Genomic DNA, 24,039 nt, shown 5'->3' with positions numbered 1-24,039 from the left:
GCATTATACGATATTCATTTTATGAGAAGCCCAAGGTTTAAAGGTTTGAATGCTCACTTTTCAAGAAAAAGGGGCCAATTATGGGTAAGGAAATTACAGATGCTATTCTAGACTTTTCAATACTTCTAAAATAAACCACCCTATTAATTGTACATCCATCACTCTGAATCCAAAGATTAACAATCCTACTATCATAAGGAGTTTAGACCTATTTCCTACTACACTATTTTGTACATGATGATCCCTAAGGTGTTGGCAAACATACTACAACAAGTAGTGTCTCCACTGAAAGTCAAAATATATTGCATAAAGATGGTAATGGTACAATGATCCCTACAGGTGATAAATTCTTACAGAGCAATGTTTAGGACCTAAAATCTATGGTTTTGCATACAAATGTCTCTTATGAACAATTAGAATTTCTATAATTGACAGGCTATTATTGCCATCAGTAAAACAATTGCTAGCTAATTCCCAAAGTTATGAGATGACATTTATATACAAAACCATAGATTTTGGGTCCTAAACATTGCTCTGTAAACATTTATCACCTGCACAGATCTTTGTACCGTTACTATCTATATACCATAGATTGTCTTTCAGCGGGAATATTACTTGTTGTAACATGTTTGCCAACACCTTAGGGATCATCTTGTATAAAATAATACAGCAGGAAATTGGTCTAAATGCCTTTTTAGTATTACGATTATTGACCTTAGGGATTAGAGTGATGGATGTACAATTAATAGGGTTGTGCATTTTAGAAGTCTTAGAAAAGTCTAGAATAGCATCTGTAATTTCCTCCCCCTTACTTGGCCCCATTTTCTTGATAAAGTAGGGATTCGGACCATCATACCCTGGGGTTTTCATAACACTAATACCTTATAATGCTTTCCAATCCTCTTCATTATCAATAGGACTAATGAGTTGCACTTGATTATCGCTCGTAAGTACAACACCACATCTCAAATTATTAGAATCCAAAGGTGGGAGCCAAACCCCAATGACCATGATACCAAAAGATCAAACTAACTTTTTTAGGTGAGGCAACGGATCCAACTAAGTTGCATTTCTCCTTATCTAGCCAAAATTATTATGTGAAGCAGTTATTATCTTACCTGCAGTGGATTCCAATATTTTAAGAGATGGAGCTATACTTGCAAGATCAATTGTTTTTCATCAGGTATATTGAGAAGTAAGAGGTATGCAAAGCGTTATCAAGTATTAGTGTTTTGAGAAGCCTAGGGTATGATGTTATGAATGCTCATTTTTTTAAGAAAAAGGGGCCAATTATGGGGGATGAAATTATAGATGCTATTCTAGACTTTTTCAAGACTTCTAAAATGCACCACCCTATTATTTGTACATCCATCACTCTAAATCCTAAGGACAATAATCAACCTAATATGAGGATTTTAGACCTATTTCCTGTTGAACTATTTAGTACAAGATGATCCCTTAGGTGTTGACAAAAATGCTACAACAAGTATTGTCTCTGCTGAAAGTCTAAATCTATCACATACTTATGGTAACGGTACAAATATCTCTACTGGCGATAAATTCTTACAGAGCAATATTTAGGACCTAAAATTAGTGGTTTTACATACAAATGCCTCTTATGAACAATTAGAATTTCTATAACTGACAGGCAATTATTGCCATTAGTAAAACAATTGCTAGCTGATTCCCAAAGTTATGAGAAGACATTTGTATGCAAAACCATAAATTTTTTGTCTTAAACATTGATCTATAACCATATATCGCCTGTAGAGATATTTGTACCATTACCATTTGTATGTCATAGATTTAGACTTTCAGTGGAGACACTACTTGTTGTAGCATGTTTCCGACCACTGTAGGGATCATCTTGCCCAAAATAGTGCAACAGGAAATAGGTCTAAACAACTTCACAGTAGTAGAATTGTTGACCTTAGGGATCAGAGTGATGAATGTACAATTAATAGGGTGGTTAATTTTAGAAGTCTGGAAAAAGTCTAGAATAGCATCAGTAATTTCCTCCCCCATAATTGGCCCCATTTTTTTGAAACAGTGAGCATTCAGACCATCATACCCAAGGGTTTTAAAAAACTAATACCTTATAATTCTTTCCATACCTCTTCATTCTCAATAGTACTAATGAGTTTCAATTGATTATCTCTCGTAAGTACAAAACAACCTCTCAAATCATTAGAATCCACTGGTGGAAGCCAAACCCCAACTGACCATGATACCAAAAGATCAAACTAACTTTCTTAGGTAAGGCAGCGAATCAAATTAAGTTGCATTTCTTCTTACCTAACAAAAATTGTTAGGTGAGGCAGCAACTATATTACCTGCAGTGGATTCCAATGTTTTATGAGGTAGAGCTATACTTACAAGATCACTTGTAACTCATCAGGACTATTGAGAAGGAAGAAGTATGGAAAGAATTTTTAGGTATTAGTGTTTTGAGAAACCCAGGGTATGATTGTATGAATGCTTACTTTTTTAAAAAAAAAAAAAAGGGGGCTAATTACGGGGGAGAAAATTACAGATGCTATTTTAGACTTTTTCAAGGCTTTTAAAATGCACCACCCTATTAATTGTACATCCATCACTCTGAATCCTAAGATCAATAATCCTACTACTATAAGGATTTTAGACCTATTTCCTTCTGTACTATTTTGTACAAGATTATCCCTAAGATGTTGGCAAACAAGCTACAACAAGTAGTGTCTCCGGTGAAAGTCTAAATCTATGGCATACAGATGGTAATGGTACAAAGATCTCTACAGGCGATAAATTCTTATAGAGAAATGTTTAGGACCTAAAATCTATGGTTTTTCATACAAATGTCTCTTATGAACAATCAGAATTTCTATAATTAGCAGGCTAGTTTTGCCATCAGTAAAACAATTGTTATCTAATTCCCAAAGTTATGAGATGACATTTTTATGCAAAACCATAGAATTTAGGTCCTAAACATTGCTCTGTATGCATTTATCGCCTATAGAGATATTTGTACCGTTACCATCTGTATGCCATAGATTTAGACTTTTAGCGGAGACACTACTTGATGCTCATGGTTTCCAATACCTTAGGGATCATCTTGTACAAAATAGTGTTGTAGGAAATAGGTCTAAATTCCTTCACAGTAGTAGGATTATTGACCTTAGGTATTAGAGTGATAGATGTAAAATTAATAGGTTGGTGCATTTTAGAAGTCTTAAAAAAGTATAGAATAGCATCTGTAATTTCCTCCCCCATAATTGGCCCCATTTTCTTTAAAAAGTGAGTATTTAAACTATCATACACTAGGATTTTCATAACATTAATACCTGATAATGCTTTCCATACCTCCTTATTATCAATAGGACTAATGAGTTGTAATTGATTATCTCCATAAGCACATCACCATCTCTCAAAATATTAGAAACTACAGATGGAAGACGAACCCCAACTGATAATAATACCAAAAATTCAAACTAACTTTCTTAGGTGAGGCAGCGGATCGAACTAAGTTGCATTTCTCGTTATGTAACAAAAATTATTAGGTGAGGCAGTTACTATCTTACTTGCAATAGATTCTATTATTTTAAAAGGTAGAGCTATACTTACAAGATCAATTGTAACTCATCAGTCCTATAGAGAAGAAAGAGATATAGAAAGCAATATCAGGAATTAGTGCTATGAAAAACCTAGGGTATGATGGTCTGAATGCTCACTTTTTCAAGAAAAGGGGGCCAATTATGGGGGAAGAAATTATAGATGCTATTCCAGACTTTTTCAAGACTTCTAAAATGCACCACTCTATTAATTATACATCTATCACTCTGAATCCTAAGGTGAATAATTCGAGGACGAATGTTTCCAAGGGGGAGATATTGTATTACCCCGAGAATTTCAACTAATAGTAGAACCCTACTTTAAGCTCTTTAGAAATAAAGTTAGTGATTTGGTAGTTACATGATCTAGTTTGATGAGTATTAAGGCCTTAAAAGTGGCCTAGCTATTAGATGAATCAAAATATTCCTTGCCGATTGAATTCTTGAGAAGGATATTGGTATAGTCAACTTCAAACTAGCATATCTCTCGTTATACTATGAATTTCATAACTCATGACCCACCAACAGAAATTTAATTGAATTAGCATTCCAACAATACCAATTTCTCCTAAATCCAATACTGGAGCAAAATGTTATGCCCATTTTACTCCAGCATGTCAGCCTGGACAATAGAGTGACGACATTCGTGATAACTTATCACAAGTGTGACGACTTATCACGAATGTAGTCAGCCTTAAGCAAAATCCAACCCCCAATGACGTCATTTCTGATAAGTTATCAAAAGTGTGATGACTTATCATGAATGTCATCATCCTTAGGCAGAAATCCATCAATTACAGCCCCTCCGTGACGACATTTGTGATGACTTATCACAAGTCTGACGGCCTATCACAAATGTCGTCAGCCTTAGATTTTCAGCAACTGAGAAGCGGTTTAGTAAGGGTATTTTGTTCTTTTTCCTTCACTTCCCACGACTTATAACCCTCAAGGAGTGTATTATCTTCCATTCTCTTTAGTTAAACATCTCAAAATTCTCTGCACACCTTCAACCGCAAGGTTAGGATTTCAACATAAAAACCCAATTATCTAGAGATTCAACTGTGAGAATTTGATAACTCTTGCATATTTAAATTCCCCATTAAGAGGGCTACGAGGGACACCCAATAGTTCGTGAATAACCTTCCAGAATTTTTGAAGTCATCCAAAAGCTCCAAGTTTAAGGTATGTGGTTTTGAACAAGAACACCCTTTTGTTCTTGTGCCCAAAAGTTACATATTTCCGTAAGGTATTTCGTAAATTCATGGAGAATTCCTATCATGTTATTATATGGTGAGTTTTTTTATGAAACTATGTCTTGCCCAAGCTTTGAGTTGTAATATTATTATGCATATTAATGGTTTAAATTATCAATTAATGGTTTAAGTAGCATAATTCAACGTCTATATCATGTTATGAGAATTTCAAGTCCTATTGTTGTGAATTGAACCTTATGGTTAAAGCATGAGTTTGAGAATGAGATGTTAGTGATTTTTAAAGAATATCAAGATCTGAGTTTTGATTGTAAGTTAAGATAGAAATCCACATTCTTGAGTTTGAAGTAAAGGGGATACATTTTGGCTCCCATTATATACATACACACATATGTATGTATATATATATATATATATATTGTTGAATAGTTTTAAGGTGGATTTTCTAAAGTTCTGAGCTAAATAAGGGAGTAGTATTTAGCACCGAGTTGGGCTTGATTCCGAGGTCTCATGCCCCAGAACTATGTGCCCCCGTAGCTTCTTGATATACCCTAAGTGGGTTAAGATAATGATCACTAAAGTTAAAGTTTTATCTGATGGCAAGGATAGAATAGCTCTCCCCAATGTGGGTAAGACGTTGGAATCCATGTAGCTCACATAGTTTATGTCGGTTAAGAGAAACTCCCTAAGTTCCTAAAGTTCTCTAAGTTCTAAAGTCTTCCAAGTTTCAAAGAGTTTGTCTTAAAGTTACAAAGTTTTGAATGTATAAGTTTTTGGAAAGCTATAGTCCTAATAATTTCAGGTGTCATGATAATTTGAGGTTTTAAGTAAAAGCATGATGATTTATGAGTCTTGTGGCATATATTTATTTCAAGCTATGTGAGTATGTTTTACACCATGCAGGTTTTCTATAAAAGTTTATCATATTGATTATTTTAATGGCACACTCCCCCATACGCTCAGTATATTCCCAAAGTACTGACCCACATATTTTTTTTATGTGCCATATATTCTCGTAATGTAGGTTCAGGTGCTCAGTCTCAGCTTCACCAGTGATCCTTTCGAGCACTCCTATCTATATATCAGCCGTGGTGAGTCCTCATGTTTTGGGGACCGGTTATTCTCAAACTTCCAGTTTTATTTAGTAGCTATTTAATTCTTGTCAGTTGAGTATGCCCAATGGCTCTCTAGTTTGGAGTAGTAGAGGTTTGTCAGACTAGTCATCAGATTATCAGTACTTCGAGATTTTCTTTGAGTTGTAGTTTATTCAGACCAAGTATTTCATTTATATTTCTCATTTTATGATGTCACATTGTTGAGTTCATGCATTTTATCTCTAAGTAAGCTAATATATGAAGTAGAAGGCTCAAAAGGTTAGCTTGGGGCTACTTATAGCCTTAAGCACCATGTGACATTTCGAAATCCGGTTGTGGGGTGTTACATAAACTCAATCAGTTACAGAACTCAGTAGCAGTCTAGTTCAGCTCAGTATAATCAATTCATTGTCTATTCAGTTGGGAGTAGGATTCAGCCTCAAGTGAACCCAATGATGGGGGCTCACCTGCCAGTAGAGGGTGTGATCCTTAAAAGCAGTCCTTACATTCCAGAACTACGTAGCCAATGTAGGTTGAGACATCAACCTGCCAGTTAAGGGTACTATCATTCTCATTAGAGTACCTTTCAGATGAGGGTAACTCTTCAGCTTGTCTTTACCCATGGCTCAGTATTGACACCCTTCCTGCTGGGGTTATAGGTTGGACCCCAAAGATATTTAGAAAATAGGCTTGTCAGTTCGATGATTACTTCCCACAGTCTCAGTTAGAGTCTCAGTATAGAATTTAGTTCAGTTTTATAGAATTAGGACTATCAAATACAGTTACTCAGTTGTAATAATTTAGTTATCAGTAATCTCAGATATCAGTTACTGAGTTATCAGAAATCAGAACCCAGCTTCAGTAAAAGCTCAGTTATAGTATACATGTATATGCACAGTATTGCATATTTAGTATTTACAGCTGTTTCAGTTATCCATGTACTCTCATATTCAGTTAGTTTATACCATTCAGTTAGTTATTGTTCATGCATATGAACCCTTGTATTCAGCCTTACCTCATCTAGCATACCATTATATTCTATGTACTGACACATACTCTTTCTTTGTGCTATGATGTGTCATATCATAGGTTCGTATGCTCAGGTTCCCAACCACGCATAGACAGATTCAGTTAACAACAGCAGATTCAGTAGTGAGTCCTCATCTATCAAGAATGTACTTTTATTTCAGTATTTTTAGTAGCTTCTATATTTCAGTAGTCGGAGTTAGTTGGGTGCTTGTTCCATCAACTCCACATTCAGACAATTCAGTTAGAGGCTTTTCAAACTAGACTAGTTTAGACAGTATTCAGATTTTAGATATTTTATTAGATGTTATTATTTACCAGTATTGCAGGTTTTGAACCTTATGGCATTTAAACCTATTTTTCATATTATTACAGTATTATTATTCAGTGCTCACAGCAGATATCGGTCATGGGTTAGCTTGTGGTCCCTCAGGGTCATAAGCACCATGTAGTATCCAAGGTACAGATTTGAGGCATCTAGTAGAGTCTTGTGCATGTTGTGTAGCGCGCCACACTTATGGGCAAGAGGCTATGAGTCATTTTAGGAAAAATTTCCCTTCTTTCAATATTCATGTCGTGCTAGTGAGCATTTCTAATCCTTTTTTTCTTCCGTTTATAGAAAATGCCTCCTAAAAAAGCTAATGAAAGAAGGAATGAAAACTAGTCAGCACCTCATCCCATTTAGGTAGATCCCCTAGACGAGTATGTCTCCCATACAGAATTTAAAGTTGCGTTCACCACTCCAGCCAATTTGGTAGCAACTCAAAATGAACGGACAGTTGTTTTTTAGGCCAACCTAGTGGCCAATACTATTGCATCCAGGATTTGGGACTTCACCCAAATGAATCCCCAACTATTCTCAGGATCTAATTTAAAAAAGGATCCACAGGAGTTCCTCGATCAGGTTCAGAAAGTCACAAAATATCATAAGAGTGATTTCCAGTAAGAGTACTGAGCTAGCCACCTATTAGCTATAAGATGTGGCTCATATGTGGTTTAAGCAGTGGAAGGTAGATAGGGGCACAGATGCAGATCCCACAGAATGGAAAGCGTTTGCTACTGCTTTCCTAGATAGATTTTTTCCCTTAGAGCTGAAAGAAGCTAAGGTATTATAGTTCATCAATATCAGGAATGGCAATATGAGTGTGAAAGAGTATTCCCTCAAGTTTACTCAGTTAGCCAGATATACACCCCATATGGTAGCAGACAATAGGTCCATAATGAGCAAGTTCGTGTCTGGGGTGTCAGAAAGTATGGTTAAGGAGTGCAGAACAACGATGTTAATTAAGGAGATGGACATATCCAGGCTTATGGTCCATGTTCAGCATATATATAAAGGAAGCTAAGAATAAGGAGAGAGAAAGAGAGAAAAAGAGAGCTAGAACATGTAGCTTCAATTTTACTCATCCTAAGTTAGAGGGTGGTAACCATTCCTAGTTTTGCCTAAAATCTTCGGTTCTAGCTCCGTCCTCAGCCAGTGGTCCAGTCCCTAAGTTCAAAAATGGTAACAAAGATAGGGCGCTAGGCTCTAAATCTTAGGGTAGTGTCAGCAATGCTTGAACGAATCTTCTTTGTCAGAAATATAGTAGGAACTATCAGGGTGTCTGCAGAGCTGGCAGTGATGTTTGTTTCGAGTGTGGCAAGCCAGGCCACATAATTAGATATTGTCCTTAGTCAGGTTCTTAGGGCTAGTTTAACCATCCCTCAACTTAGTTCGCCCACCTGAATCAGCAAGGTGTCGCTTCCAGTGCCACTAGTGGGCAACGCCCAAACAGGCTCTATGCACTTCAGTACAGACAAGATCAGAAAAGTTCTCTTGATATGGTCACTGGTACATTACAGATTTTCCATTTACATATTTATGCTTTGCTAGATCCAGGAGCTTCTTTGTCTTTCGTAACTCCTTATATAGCCATTAACTTCGAAGTAAGTCTCAAAATTCTAGTAGAGCTTTTCTTAGTCTCTACCCTAGTGGGTAAGTATATCATAGCCCGACGGGTATACATGAACTTTTCGTTTAAGATATCTCAGAAAGTCACTTCAGCAGACCTAGTAGAGCTAGAGATGGTGGATTTTGATGTCATTCTCGGTATACATTGGCTCCATTCATTCTATGCCTCAGTTGATTGTAGAAACAGAATTGTTCATTTTTAGCTTCCAGATGAACCAGTCCTTGAATAGAGGGGTAGTACCCCAGCTCTTAAGGGTCAGTTGATTTCATTCCTTAGAGCGAGAAAAATAATATCCAAGGGATTTGTCTATCATCTTATACAAGTCAAAAACTCTAGTTCAGAGACTCCCAATCTTGAGTAAGTTCCAGTAGTAAATGAATTCTCAGATGTGTTTCCCGAAGATCTTCTTGGAGTTTCTTCCGAAAGGGAGATCGACTTTAGAATAGACCTTCTTCCAGACACTCAGACTATATCTATTCCACCATATAGAATGGCACCAGCTGAACTCAAAGAGTTAAAAGAACAGTTAAAGGACCTTTTAGATAAAGGGTTCATCAAACCCAGCATTTCCCCGTGGGGTACACCAGTCCTATTTGTACGTAAGAAAGATGGTTCTCATAGAATATGTATAGATTACCATCAGTTGAACAAAGTTACAGTCAAGAATAAATACCCACTTCCTAGGATCGATGACTTGTTTGACCAACTTCAGGGTGCCAGTTACTTTTCTAAGATAGACCTCAGATTAGGCTATCATCATCTCAGAGTAAGAGGATGTGACATTCCAAAAACATCTTTCCAAACCCAGTATGGTCACTTCAAATTTCTAGTCATGTCCTTTGGTCTTACTAATGCCCCAACAGTTTTTATGGACTTAATGAATTGCATGTTCAAGTAGTACTTGGACATGATCGTTATAGTCCTCATCGATGATATTCTTGTCTATTTCCATAGCGATAATGATCATCCAGATCACCTCAAAATCATACTTCAGAATGTCAAAGCTCATTAATTGTTCGCTAAATTTAGTAAGTGCGAATTTTGGCTAAGGTCAGTAGCATTCCTTGGTCATATTATTTCTGGTGATGAAATTAGAGTTAATCCTCAAAAGATCGAAAAGGTGAGAAACTGGCCTAGACCCATACCTCCATCAGATATCAGGAGTTTCTTGGGTTTAGCTGGCTATTACTATCGGTTTGTTGAAGGATTTTCATCTATTACGTCCCCTATGTCCAGATTGACTCAGAAGAAAGTTAAGTTCCAATTATTAGATTTTTGTGAGAAGAGTTTTCAGGAGTTAAAGACCAAACTCACCTCAGCCCCAGTTTTAACTCTACTAGATGGTTCAGATGGGTCTATTGTGTACTGTGATGCATCCAGAGTAGGTTTGGGTTGTGTCCTTATGAAGAGAGGTAAGGTCATAGCCTATGTTTCTAGACAACTTAAGCCCCATGAGAAAAATTACCCAACTCATGATCTTGAGTTAGCAGCTGTAGTGTTTGCCTTAAAGATTTGGAGGCACTATTTGTATGAGGTGCATGTGAATGTGTTCACAGATCACAAAAGCTTGCAGTATATCTTTTCTCAAAAAAATTGAATTTGGGTCAGAGAAGGTGGTTAGAGTTGTTGAAAGATTATGATATCAGTGTTCTGTATCATCCGAGCAAGGACAACGTAGTAGTTAATGCTCTCAGTAGATTGTCTATGGGTAGTGTGGCTTATGTTGGGAATGATAAGAAGAAGTTAGTTCAGGAAGTTCATCAGCTTGCCCGACTAGGTGTCCACTTAGTCGATTCAGCAGAGGGTAGTGTGTGGGTGCAGAATAGTTCAAAATCTTCTCTAGTTTCCGAAGTAAAGAAAAACAAAGAAAGAGATCTTAGTCTAGTTAAGCTGAAGGAATCAGTCAGAGATCAAAAAGTAGAGGTTTTCTCCAATGGAGGAGATAATATATTACATTTCCAGGGTTGGTTATACGTTCCAGGTGTAGATGAGCGCATGGTGCACATTTCTCTATTCTACAAGGGAGCCACGAAGACGTACAGCGATTTACGGGAGATCTATTGGTGAAGTGGGATAAAGAGAGATATTGCAGAGTTTGTAGCTAAGTGCTCAACGTGTCAGCAGGTTAAGATTGAGCATCAGAAACATAGTGGGTCCATGCAGGAGTTCAATATTCCCACATGGAAATGGGAAGAAGTAAACATGGACTTTGTGATGGGATTGCCTCATACTCGTCTTCAGTATGATTCTATTTGGGTCATTGTAGACAGGATGACCAAATCAGCTCACTTCTTGCCAGTTAATACTTCCTATTCATCCGAGGACTATGCCAAACTCTATATTAGAGAGTTGGTTAGGTTACACAGAGTTCCAGTGTCTATCATCTCAGATAGAGGTACCCAATTTACCTCTCATTTCTGGAAAGCATTCTAAAAAGGTCTTGGTACCCCAAGTTTACCGCAGTACAGCCTTCCACCCTTAGATAGATGGTTAAGCAGAAAGGACCATTCAGACCCTAGAAGATATGTTAAGAGCCTGCATTGTTAATTTTAAGGGTAGTTGGGATGACCACTTGCCTTTGATCAAATTCGCATCTAATAATAGCAATCATTCCAGTATTCAGATGGCTCCATTTGAGGCTCTTTATGGTAGGAGATGTAGATCTCTAATTGGTTGGCTCGAGGTAGGTGGGCCTAACTTGGTGTTTGATGCCTTAGAAAAGGTTCAGTTGATCAGAAAAAGGCTTAGGGCAGCCCAAAGTCGATAGAAATCCTATGCAGATGTGAGGAGAAAGGATCTCGAGTTCGAGGTCGGAGATTTTGTGTTCTTGAAAATCTCCCCCATGAAAGGAGTAAAGATATTTGGCAAGAAGGGAAAGCTCAGTCCCCAATATGTCGGTCCTTACAGAATTCTCAGCTATTTTGGAAAGGTAGCTTACAAGCTTGAGTTGCCTTCAGATTTAGCTTCAGTGCACCCAGTATTCCACGTCTCCTTGCTAAAGAAATGCATTGGTGACCCAGCAGTCATATCTCCCTTAAAGGGCGTAGACATTCAGAATAATCTCTCTTTCAAGGAGGTTCTAGTCCAAATCCTCGATTATCAGATTCACAGACTGAGGAACAAAAAAGTTCCATTGGTCAAAGTTCTTTGCGGAATCAGTCCATTGAGGGAGCTACTTGGGAAGAAGAAGAAGATATGCGGATCAAGTATCCTCACCTCTTCTCCAAAAACTTAGACTCGACTTAAGGTAACAGATTTTCTTAGATTTACTCAGTTTCAAATACAGATATAGTTATAAACTTGGTATTGTTTACCGTTGCATATTCAGCCATGCATTCATGAATTAGTTCAGTCTAATGCTCAGTATCAGATATGCATATTCAGTATGAAAACTCATCTTATCTGTACTTTCAATCATGTATTCCATGCATTAGATATGCATGTTTAGTGTTTAAACTCAGTGTTTCAGTGTTTCTCATCTTAATTAGTCTCATTCGAGGACGAATGTTCCCAAGGGGAAGATATTGTAATACCCCGTATTTCCCTAGCTTAATTTAACTCTCAGTACATGAGTTATTCCATATAATTTTTTTAATTACTCGATATTTTTTAGTTTAGATCTTACCACTACGTAGGAAATTCAGTCAGCTTTCCAACGATATAAAGTTCGCCCAAATACGATACCTAGGCGAAGAGTTAGAGCCAATTTTATAAAACAGTATGCCAACTGGCACATCAGCGCGTCACGGAACTAGGCCAAATGGCATTTGGCAAGTTCTAGTGGAGCTTCACGATACCACCACATCGCGCCACCATCCAAATTCAAAATAGTCATTTTCCAGTATTCTATCGCGATCATGGTGCATCGCGATCATGGCGCATCGCGATCATGGCATGTCGCGATCATGGCGCGCCGCACCAAGGGTGAAATTTGAATACAAAAGGGTACCGCGATTCCACCGCATCGTATTAATAACTCGGTTCCTAATTGTCAGTTTCCAGTGACATGGCGCGATACCACCGCATCACGCCAGGGCCCAAAATTGGGTTTTTCCAGTGATCATTTTTAAATCATTCCCAGGGGTAATTGGATATTTTTCCATGACCCAAGTCAGTCCTAAACACGAAATTTAATCCTAAAGGAGCACTAATTGCTCATTATTTCATTATTCGCTGAAGAAACAAGACATTCTCTCTCAAAGGGCAAAGCCCTAGTTTCAAGAAATCAAGAACAAACTCAAGAATTCCTTCAAGGACCTTCAAGAATCAATATTCCTAGGTATGTTAGGTGTTCATCTATGGGTTCCTTTCACCCATAGAGTCCAAAAATCCCTTTTTAAACCTACTAGATCTCAGAATTATGAATTCCATGCTTGAAATTGATTGTCTTTATGTTCATGATATTAATTGGATTTCAATTCATGATTTAGTGTGTCTCATTAAATTAAAATAGTTTATGTGATAAATTATATGAATTGCATGCTAAACCTTTGAATTTGACATTGAGTATTGTATTCATGATGTTCATGTGTTGGCCATTATCATGTGAAATAATCCATGCTCCCCAAGTGTTTGCTAAAATGCCTATGTGAAGTAGATAGTGGAATCATGACATGTCATTATGTGTTCCCAATCATGTACAATTTTCATGCCCTACAAACGTTTGATAAAATGTCTCTATGAATGAATTATGAACAACTGGACATTGTTATGTTTTTCAAGATCATGCTATACTTTACTTTCATGCTATCGAGTCCTGGGGTATCTAATACCCAAAAATCTAGTTGTTTACCTAGAGCAACAGTAGTTACAGAATACTGACACATATTCTTTCTTTGCGCTATGATGTGTTATATCATAGGTTCGGACGTTCAGGTTCCCGACCGCGCATAGACAGATTCAGTTAGCAGCAGCAGATTCAGTAGTGAGTCCTCATATATCGAGGATGTACGTTTATTTCAGTATTTTAAGTAGATTCAGTATTTCAGTAGTCGGAGTTAGTTGGGGGGTTGTCCCATCAACTCCACATTCATACAATTCAGCTAGAAGCTTTTCAGACTAGACTAGTTCAGATAGTATTAAGATTTTAGATGTTTGATCAGATGTTATTATTTACCAATATTTCAGATTTTGAACCTTATGGCATTTCAGCCTATTTTCCATATTATTACAGTATTATTATTTAGTGCTCACAACAGATATCAGTCATGGGTTATCTTTTCGTCCCTCGGGGTTGTAAGCATCATGTAGTGTCGGGGTACAGACTTAGGTCGCTATAATTGACCTAGGGATTAGAGTGATGGATGAACAATTAATAGGGTGGTGCATTTTAGAAGTCTTAAAAAAGTCTAGAATAACATCTGTAATTTCCTCCCCTATAATTGGCCCCATTTTATTGAAAAAGTAAGCTTTCAGACCATCATACCCTTGGGTTTTCATATCACTAATACCTGATAATGCTTTTTATACCTCTTCATTCTCAATAGGATAGATGAGTTGCAATTGATTATCTCTGTAAGTACAACACCACCTCTCAAAATATTACAATCAACGAGTGGGAGTCGAACCCCAACCGACAATGATACCAAAAGTTCAAACTAACTTTCTTAGGTGAGGCATCGGATTAAATTAAGTTGCATTTCTCCTTATCTGACAAAAATTATTAGGTGCGGCAGTTATTATCTTATCTGCAGTGGATTCTATTATTTTAAGAGGTGGAGCTATACTTACAAGATCAATTGTAACTCATCAAGCCTATGGAGAAGAAAGAGGTATGGAAAGCATTATCAGGTATTAGTGTTATGAAAAACCCAGGGTATGATGGTCTGAATGCTCTCTTTTTCAAGAAAATGGGGCCAATTATGGGGGGGAAATTACTGATGCTATTCTAGATTTTTTCAAGACTTCTAAAATACACCACCCTATTAATTGTACATTCTTCACTCTGAATCCTAAGGTAAATAATCCTACTACTATGAATAGTTTAGACTTATTTCTTGCTGTACTGTTTTGTACAAGATGATCCCTAAGGTGTTGGCAAACATGCTACAAGTAGTGTCTCTACAGAAAGTCTAAATCTATGGCATACAGATGGTAATAGTACAATGATCTCTACATGCATTAAATTCTTACACATCAATGTTTAGGACCTAAAATATATGGTTTTGCATACAAATGTCTCTTATGAACAATCAGAATTTTTATAACTGACAAGCTATTATTGTCATTAGTAAAATAATTTGCTATCTAATTCCCAAAGTTATAAGATGACATTTGCATGCAAAACCATAGATTTTTTATGCTAAACATTGCTCTTTAAGCATTTATCATCTGTAGAGATCTTTGTACCATTACCATCTGTATTCCATAGATTTAGACTTTCAGCGAAGACACTACTTGTTATAGTATGTTTGCCAACATCTTATGGATCAATTTGTACAAAATAGTGCAGCATGAAATAGGTCTAAACTCCTTCAAAGTAGTAGGATTATTGACCTTGGGGATCAGAGTGATGGATGTACAATGAATAGGGTGGTGCATTTTAGAAGTCATGAAAAAGTTTAGAATAACATCAGTAATTTCCTACCCCATAATTGGCCCCATTTTCTTGATAAAGTGAGCATTCAGACCATAATACCATGGGGTTTTCATGATACTAATACCTAATAATGCTTTCCATACCTCTTCATTCTCAGTAGGACTAATGAGTTGCAATTGATTATCTCTCGTAAGTACAGCACCACCTCTCATAACATTAGAATCCATAGTGGGAGCTGAACCCCAACCGGCACTGATACCAAAAGTTCAAACTAACTTTCTTAGGTGAGGCGGCGGATAAAACTAAGCTACATTTCTCCTTATCTAACAAAAATTATTAGGTGGGGCAGCTACTATCTTACCTGCAGTGGATTATAATGTTTTAAGAGGTAGAGCTATACTTACAAGATCAATTGTAACTCATCAGGCCTATTGAGAAGGAAGAGGTATGGAAAGCATTATCAGGTATTAGTGTTATGAAAAACCCAGAGTATGATGGTCTGAATGCTCACTTTTTCAAGAAAAAGGGGCCAATTATGTGGGAGGAAATTACAGATGCTATTCTAGACTTTTTCAAGACTTCTAAAATGCACCACCCTATTAATTGTACATCCGTCACTCTGAATGCTAAGGTCAATAATCCAACTACTATGATGAGTTTAGACCTATATTTTGTTGCACTAATTTGTACTAGATGATCCGTAAGGTGTTGGCAAACATGCTACAACAAGTAGTGTCTTTGCTGAAAGTCTAAATCTATTGCATACAGATGGCAATGGTACAAAGATCTCTACAGGCGATAAATTCTTACATAGCAATGTTTAGGACCTAAAATATATAGTTTTGCATACAAATGTCTTTTATGAACAATCGGAATATCTATAATTGATAGGCTATTATTGTCATCAGTAAAACAATTGCTAGATCATTCCCAAAGTAATGAGATGACATTTGTACGCAAAACCATTGATTTTAGGTCCTAAATGTTGCTCTGTAAGCATTTATCACTTGTAGAGATGTTTCTACCATTACCATCTGTATTTCATAGAGTCAGACTTTCAGCGGAGACACTACTTAGTTTAGCATGTTAGACAACACCTTAGGGATCATCTTGTACAAAATAGTGCAACAGGAAATAGGTCTAAGCGCCTTCACAGTAGTAGGATTATTAACCTTAGGGATTAGAGTGATGGATAAACAATTAATAGGGTGGTGCATTTTAAAAGTCTTAAAAAAGTCTTGAATAGCATCTGTAATTTCCTCCCTCATAATTGGCCCCATTTTCTTGAAAAAGTTAGCATTCAGGCCATCATACCCTAGGATTATCATAATACTAATACCTGATAATTCTTTCCATACCTCTTCATTCTCAATAGGACTAATGAGTTGCAATCGATTATCTCCGTAAGTACAACACCACCTCTCAAAATATTAGAATCCACGAGTGGGAGCCGAACCCCAACCAACAATGATACCAAAAGTTCAAACTAACTTTCTTAGGTGAGGCGGCGAATCAAACTAAGTTGCATTTCTCCTTATCTAATAAAAATTATTAGGTGAGGCAGTTACTATCTTACCTGCAGTGGATTCTATTATTTTAATAGGTCGAGCTATACTTACAAGATCAATTGTAATTCATCGGGCCTATTGAGATGGAAGAGGTATGGAAAGCATTATCAGGTATTAGTGTTATGAAAAAACAAGGGTATGATGGTCTGAATGCTCACTTTTTCAAGAAAAAGAGCCAATTATGGGGGATGTAATTACAAATGCTATTTAGATTTTTTCAAGACTTCTAAAATGCACCACCCTATTAATTGTACATCTATCACTCTGAATCCTAAGGTCAATAATTCTACTACTATGAGGAGTTTAGACTTATTTCCTGCTGGACTATTTTGTACAAGATTATCCCTAAGGTGTTGGCAAACATGCTAATTTATCCTACATAACACATCCAAATCAACAAATTTCAAACAAATTATGATACACAAATATATTATTTTCAACTAAACAAATTAAAACAGATCACGCAATAATACAAGTACAAACTACGGTATAAACACTCTTTTTCAGCATTCATAGTCCATGTTGAAATTTACCTAGTAAATACTCCTAATTTATCCTGTAAACTTGTAAACTTCCCACCTGAGGCACCAAGTCAAGTAACACTTCACCCTTTATAAATAAAAGTTCAAAACATACAGAGGTAGACAGTTCTGAAATAGAAAATCTTAACATTAATAGAGACCACATCAAGATATTGATCCAAAAAAGAAACTCTTAACATTAATAAAGACCACAGATAGTAATTAAGATTCTCCAATCTGACAAGAACACTAATTTTACTAGTTGCTTAGACTATTCAAAAATGTCATCGAGTGCATTTTTTGAAGAAGCTGACAAAGGTGTGGTAATATTTTGGAGAGTTCGAGCAACTTAGATTTTCACTAATTGGCACAACAATTAATAGAAAATCTAAATCTAATCAACAAAATGGAGATTTTCTTAGTTCAATTAAGTGTTTAATCATCACACAAGGAAATCAAAGTAGGCACATTCCATTACCACTCCCATTCAAAAAATTGAAAAACTATAGCAAAATATGACCTTTATAGACAGCTTAACACAATTACATGTGCATAGATTGTGTATATGTGTTTGAATGCAATATACCATCTTACACCAGCAACTCAAAAAAAAGAAGTCAAAACTATTTCATTTGAAACTCTGTCTACCCATACCCCACCCACCTCCTCACTCACCCCATGATAACAACTAGTGCAAAAATAAGAATCAAAATTATCCCGATGAAAAGCTTTGGCTATTGTGTGTTGGCTCTGTGAAACAGAAAAGAACAATTAGCTAGTTTCCTTACAAGGAAAGTATCCTTTCCAATAGAGGTTAATATAATGCAAATTCTACATTAGTTGACCATCAATGCCTACAACACGCTCACAAAATAAGACGCATAGATGTTATCTTTTAAAACGACCAAGTCAAACAGGTGTGAGTGCGAAGCAACAACAAAAGGGTAGTTCTGCGCACTCAAGCTCTGTCTATGTAATACCGAAGAAACAACATCAATCACCTATTACAGGTAGCTAAACAGGCATAGCATCACTAATATATAGGCCGATTAAATCAAAAACTATTAGAAATCTGATATTTTCAGCAAGGAGTCCTAAGACAGCATAACTAGATAGAGAGCTATCACGGATCAACTCTTAACAATTGTTGCAAACACAAACATGGTGATGTCAATGCTAGTTTTATGAGATGGTGAGATCCTATTTGTATCATCACTACCTTAGTCAATCGTAAAATAATTGTCATTACTGGAGAGCAGATTCACTTTTTTGGTTTAAAACATTGACACGAGTTCCTATAAAAGATAAGTTCAAGAATATGCTAGGAAAGTGAAACATTATGGGTTTACAAAACTAAAATATAGGTAAACCATTAAAGGTTTACAGAAAAAATACACACTAAGCTTCTAAATTACAAAACTTGATCATCTTATTATCCACAAGATACTTAAATCACCAGATGATACTTTCACCTCCCACCATCAACAGATATCAATAACTCTATGTTACCTATCCATCAAGAATAAGCAAGAAACTACTTTTTCTAAGTAACTGTAGTGTATGGACCAATTCGCATGCACCGAAACTAAATCCACGGAGTACATGCCACCTCCCACCAATAATAGGTATTAGGCAACTCTAAGCATCGAGAATAAGCACGAAACTATTTTTTAAAATAATTATTTTTAAAATAAAATAATGAATTATTTTATTATGTGATGTGTATATATTGTGTTATAATTTATTATGCTGTCAACTTAGACTAATGCAAAAACAAATCAGACTTCGCGTAGCCCTCCCTGAACAAATACGAGGCATAGGCCACAACTTCGGATGGTTCATGTAGCAGTGAAAGAGTCGGTCGCCTCTTATGTAGTCTGGGCTTTAGAGATCAAATCAAAGCCAAAGTCTATTTTCAGGATTAGAAAGACTGGTTCAAAAGGAACAGGTAACACATATGAAAAAACATGAAAAGGAACATAGTCGCAAAGAAGCATAACAAATACTAACATGACAACCTGAGCAAAAGGTAACAAAAACAACAGAAAATACAAAGAAATCGTAGAATAGAGTACTAATACTATAACTGATAAGAAGTACAAAAACCAAAACACATAATTACATACCAAGTATTCAACCTTTAGTCCAAGACTGCATACAGTACTTTGATGTTGCTCGTGCTGATCACCCAAAGCTTCCGGCTTTCCTGTATGGTGAGTCATTAGGTGGTGCAATTACCGAAATTGAAGAAATTAGGTTGAAATCATACTCAGTACCCAGCTTATGTGGAGAGAAAATTCCATAATTGAAACAGAAAATATTAGGTCAAATCATCAATTAGAAGAATACACTAACCTTAAAATTCCAAAATTCAGAAACATCAATGCTTAAAAATGCTGAAAGCCGACTCGCCGAAGCTCCGATAGCCGTTAACTTTTTCTTCTCCTTTCCACCAGTCAACAACAAACTAAGTGTTGAGTTTCGATCCACTCATACCGCAACCGAACAACAACAATGGAAATTACAGCTAGTCTAATAGATTGAGGAGAAATGGGTTTTCGATTGGAGCTACTTATAGCATTTCCATTTCTAGGAAATGGGTTTTCGATCCATCTCCTTTACTCCATTTCCACAATTAGAGCTACTCCCCAGGCAATTGGAGCTACAAAATCACCCCCAAAATTCAATTGAGGAGAAATGGGTTTTCGATTAATTGAGAAATGGGTTTTCTAGCAAATCTCAGTAACTTTCGTCTCCTTTACTCGATGAGATGGTTTTCTAGCAAATCACAGTGTAACTTCGTCTCCTTTACTCGATGAGAAATGAATTTTCGATAGTGTAATTACAATCGATTTTTGTTGATGAGAAAGAAATAGGGTTATGGTTTTTATGAGAAAGAAAGAGGGGTTTTTGATATTTTCTATTGAGAAATGTTCTTTTGGCAGACTTATGTGAAATATTGTGGAGGGAAATAAAAAAGGATGTAACAGATAATTTTTTCCCATTAAGTGTTGTCAGATGCTCCTATGGCAATGGTTTTAAAAAGCGTTGCTATACATATACCTATTCTAATGGTTCATTTTCAGTAGCAATGGTCATAGTGCTAATAGAACTATTATTTTTGACAAGATTGAAATCGTTACTATAGATATTGTATAGTAATGCTTTGCAACCGTCGCTAAAAAGTCCGTTGTCATAGGCCCAATTTCTGGTAGTGAACCTAGATAGCTAGTAATCTACTCATGTATCAAAGTTGGTACTTGGTGGTGGTTCTATTGCTACAGCTTGTGTTCTCGATTTAATATAGCATCGTATGTACGTATGATTTAATTTCTATACATTATTAATGTAAATTTGTTTATAGTTTATACTATTTAGTCCCTTAACTCATAATTTAATATATAATAAATCTTCCATAAAAGTAGTTACAAAAAAGTTAATTAACTTCATTGATATGTGAAAAATGTTTACATTATCAGCTATATAAGTTACTAAACAATGCTTTCTACGTAATACTAAGATGCTAATCTAAAGATTAATATGGGAGTACTCAATGGCGAATAGTTAAGGACAATCTAATTAGATCTTGAACTAAGGAAATAGATGAATTAATTAGGGAAGATATAATCAATCAAATAAAACTGATAGAATATTGTGTTTTCGAGCAACAAAATGAAGAACTGATAGTCAATGCTTCTATATTGATCCCTTCATTTCATAATAATTATCGCTCATTCCTACAAAGTAACTTATCTTTAATAAATGTCTTGAAAAGGAAGTTACTTTTTAATGGTTTCTTGATTATATCAGATTCTATTTGTTTGTATGATTTTGATTTGACACGAAGTTAAGGAAAATATAAAATACTTCTAAATCTTGTGGTCTTAAGCTAAAGATATGTACTTTTCCCCGTTCCATTTTACTTGCCTATTATAAATATAATCATTTCAAATTACTTGTTCAATTAATGAAATCAAGAAAATTTTGTTATATTTTTCCCTTTCTACCCTTAGTAGTATAAAATAACAGTATAAAGTAATACTAGTCAAATTAAAAATTTTAAAACATCATTAATAAGGTTAATTTAGTAAAATATATCATAATTAAAGTTTTCTTAAAGGTGTGTCAAATTAACAAGGGTCAAGTAATGAAATGGAGGGTGTAGACTACACAAAAATGCATTTTAATCTTATTCCTAAACATGTTATATAGAGAATTAGAATTAGTGAGTTGCTCAAAGGAAAGCAACTTTTTTCCGAATAGATTAAAAATGAATGTCAGAGAAACAAATTGAAACCAAATCGAGTAATATTTTGTGTGGAACACCATCTATTTTGAATCAAAATAAAAAAATATACAAAACACCGCACTTATTATAAATCAGGAGTGCTGATACAAATAAAATACAAAAAAAGAAAAGACTCACTAAATACAGCTCAGTCGATGCACCACGTATTGTTTCATTATTTCTTCCACGGAAGAGCTGATCTTACATTAATCTTATTTCTAATATTAAGAGAACTATTATACATATTACAAGGCAAATGCAGATTGTTTTGACATCTTTGTTCTAGATATGCAAAACAATCACATATGCCTAACACACAATCCAAACATTTATTCTGAGTTCCCATACTCTTCTTCTTCACTCTTTTTTTAAAAAAAAATAATTTACTTAAAACACATATCAAAACTTATACGTATTTGGTTTATACATCAAGTCAATATATGCATGTCATGTGCTTTAATTTTGAGTTCATGTTACTTAACCATGATTAATTAGCATGTATTTTACTTAATTTAATTATTTAATTATGATAAAAAAATATTAGTTTAATGTATACACCAAATGCGTGTAAGTTTTTACCACTTAAACAGTAGTATATATTAAGAGAATGTTCATTTCAGCAAAGTATGTGCAGACTCCTTGATCAACTCCCAAGCAGAAATTACATGTCTGTCCTCAGTAAGCGTAGCACCTACTGCAAACCTTAGCATGTATATTCCACCTGCTATTGTGTGTGTCATGTAAACTCGACCGGTCGAGTTAACACTATCAAGCAATTTTTTGTTTAACATCTCGGTATCCGCCGGTTCATATTCCTTCTCCGGGTTGAACCGGAAGCACACGAGCGAAAAATGTTGTGGCATGACGATTTCAAACTTAGGGTCGAGCCTAACGAACTCTTTGAACATCTTAGTCATTCGGACATTGGACCTAATGTGACTCTAGAGCAGTGCCGGCTACACCCCAAAACCAGTCAAGCGATGGCTTTAGGCCCCTAGATAATTAAGGCCCAAAAAATTACTTATATTATATATGAATTTGTATAATTATGTACTTATCAAGTGATATAGATGTTACTTTTTCAATAATTTGTTATCATGATAAAGTAATAACATATGAAAGTTATAGATAATTTAAATTACAGATATTTCTTATTTCTTTAATTTGCTTCAACTGCATCAATTTTCAGTTTCAATTAAATTATTGAAATATTTAAGGCATTTTCTTAAATTTTGGCTTTAGGCCAGCTAATACGTAAAAGTAGTAAGGGGGATTATTCCTTTTTCGAACAGACAGATAGTGGACTATTGATCACGGTAAAAGTAGAATACCTCTTCAGACCAATTAAGATTTGGTTCTAGATCTGAATGAATAAGACCTATTCAGACCTATTAAGAGCTAAAGTTATAATAAAAAACAAATGCACTTAATGGTCTGAAGTCTGAACCATTTAGATTCAGACCTCCATTAAGTACAAACAAATGATGCCTTACTTTGATACAATGCCTCACCAACTATGTGTTTCTCTACTCTCTTTTTTAGTACACAATAAATCTTAAGAGAATACAATGCTCAAGTAAAGCAGAGCAAAGAATTAGAGAAGGTTGAGACAACTGTATATCTCTTCTTTTGACTTCCAATGCTTATATAGTAGTGATTGGACTACTACTAGCTATTGGAATCTAGATATAGAAGGCAACCCAAAGGATTTTTCTTCTTAGAAAATGAATAATTAAGGAATATTCAATTTCCAACAATAAGTAAAGACTAAAAGGAAAATCTAACTAAGTACAATCTATACATAGTAGAGACACGGGAATCCCTTGATTTAAGCAATTCGTTTAATGCAGCAAATCCTCTTCTTTCATGGAATACCTCTTGACATGTTTGGAATATCTCCTGAGGTGTTTTTCTTTCTTTTTGAGTACTTAAATGAGAATTTCGTCTATTTCTCTTTTTCCTAACTTCCTGCAAATCAGTCAGAAAATCATTAATTCATCAAAACTTAACATTATCAATACGTTGAACTGCCCTTACTCTAAAGATTGGCTACCTCATAACTCCGCATGACTAGCCATAATCAGAGAGACTTGAACTTTCGACCTGTATCGATTTACCAGTCCTGTCAACATTAAGTGTTACCGGTTCTAAGCCAAGTCAAACCAAGTTACCTCCGTAACCATTTACCTGAAAATGCCTGTATTTCCCTGAGTCATTGGATACCATTATGAAAGATGTTCAGAACCATATTGTTCCT

At 35.6% G+C, this 24,039-nt stretch overlaps 1 long non-coding RNA gene across 4 annotated transcripts in view; it reads right to left on the bottom strand.

Moving 5' to 3' along the window:
* Positions 1 to 20,532, bottom strand: part of LOC107855051 — a 45,241-nt gene extending 24,709 nt beyond the window's left edge. For 2 of the 4 annotated variants that reach the window (XR_001670163.2, XR_001670165.2), the window contains exons 1-2: positions 19,850 to 20,532; positions 19,621 to 19,700 (exon numbers count right to left, since the gene is read on the bottom strand). This is a non-coding gene — a long non-coding RNA (uncharacterized LOC107855051). Of the gene's footprint in view, positions 1 to 13,977; positions 18,245 to 19,620; positions 19,701 to 19,849 lie in introns of those variants that run through there. The other 2 variants (XR_007057761.1, XR_001670164.2) reach the window with 2 other exon arrangements.
* Positions 20,533 to 24,039: the final 3,507 nt, after the last annotated feature.

Source organism: Capsicum annuum, chromosome 7 (assembly GCF_002878395.1).
Source record: "Capsicum annuum cultivar UCD-10X-F1 chromosome 7, UCD10Xv1.1, whole genome shotgun sequence".
Lineage (NCBI taxonomy): Eukaryota > Viridiplantae > Streptophyta > Magnoliopsida > Solanales > Solanaceae > Capsicum > Capsicum annuum.
The sequence above is the reverse complement of the archived record's forward strand: the minus strand, read 5'-3'. Positions and strand labels throughout refer to the sequence as shown.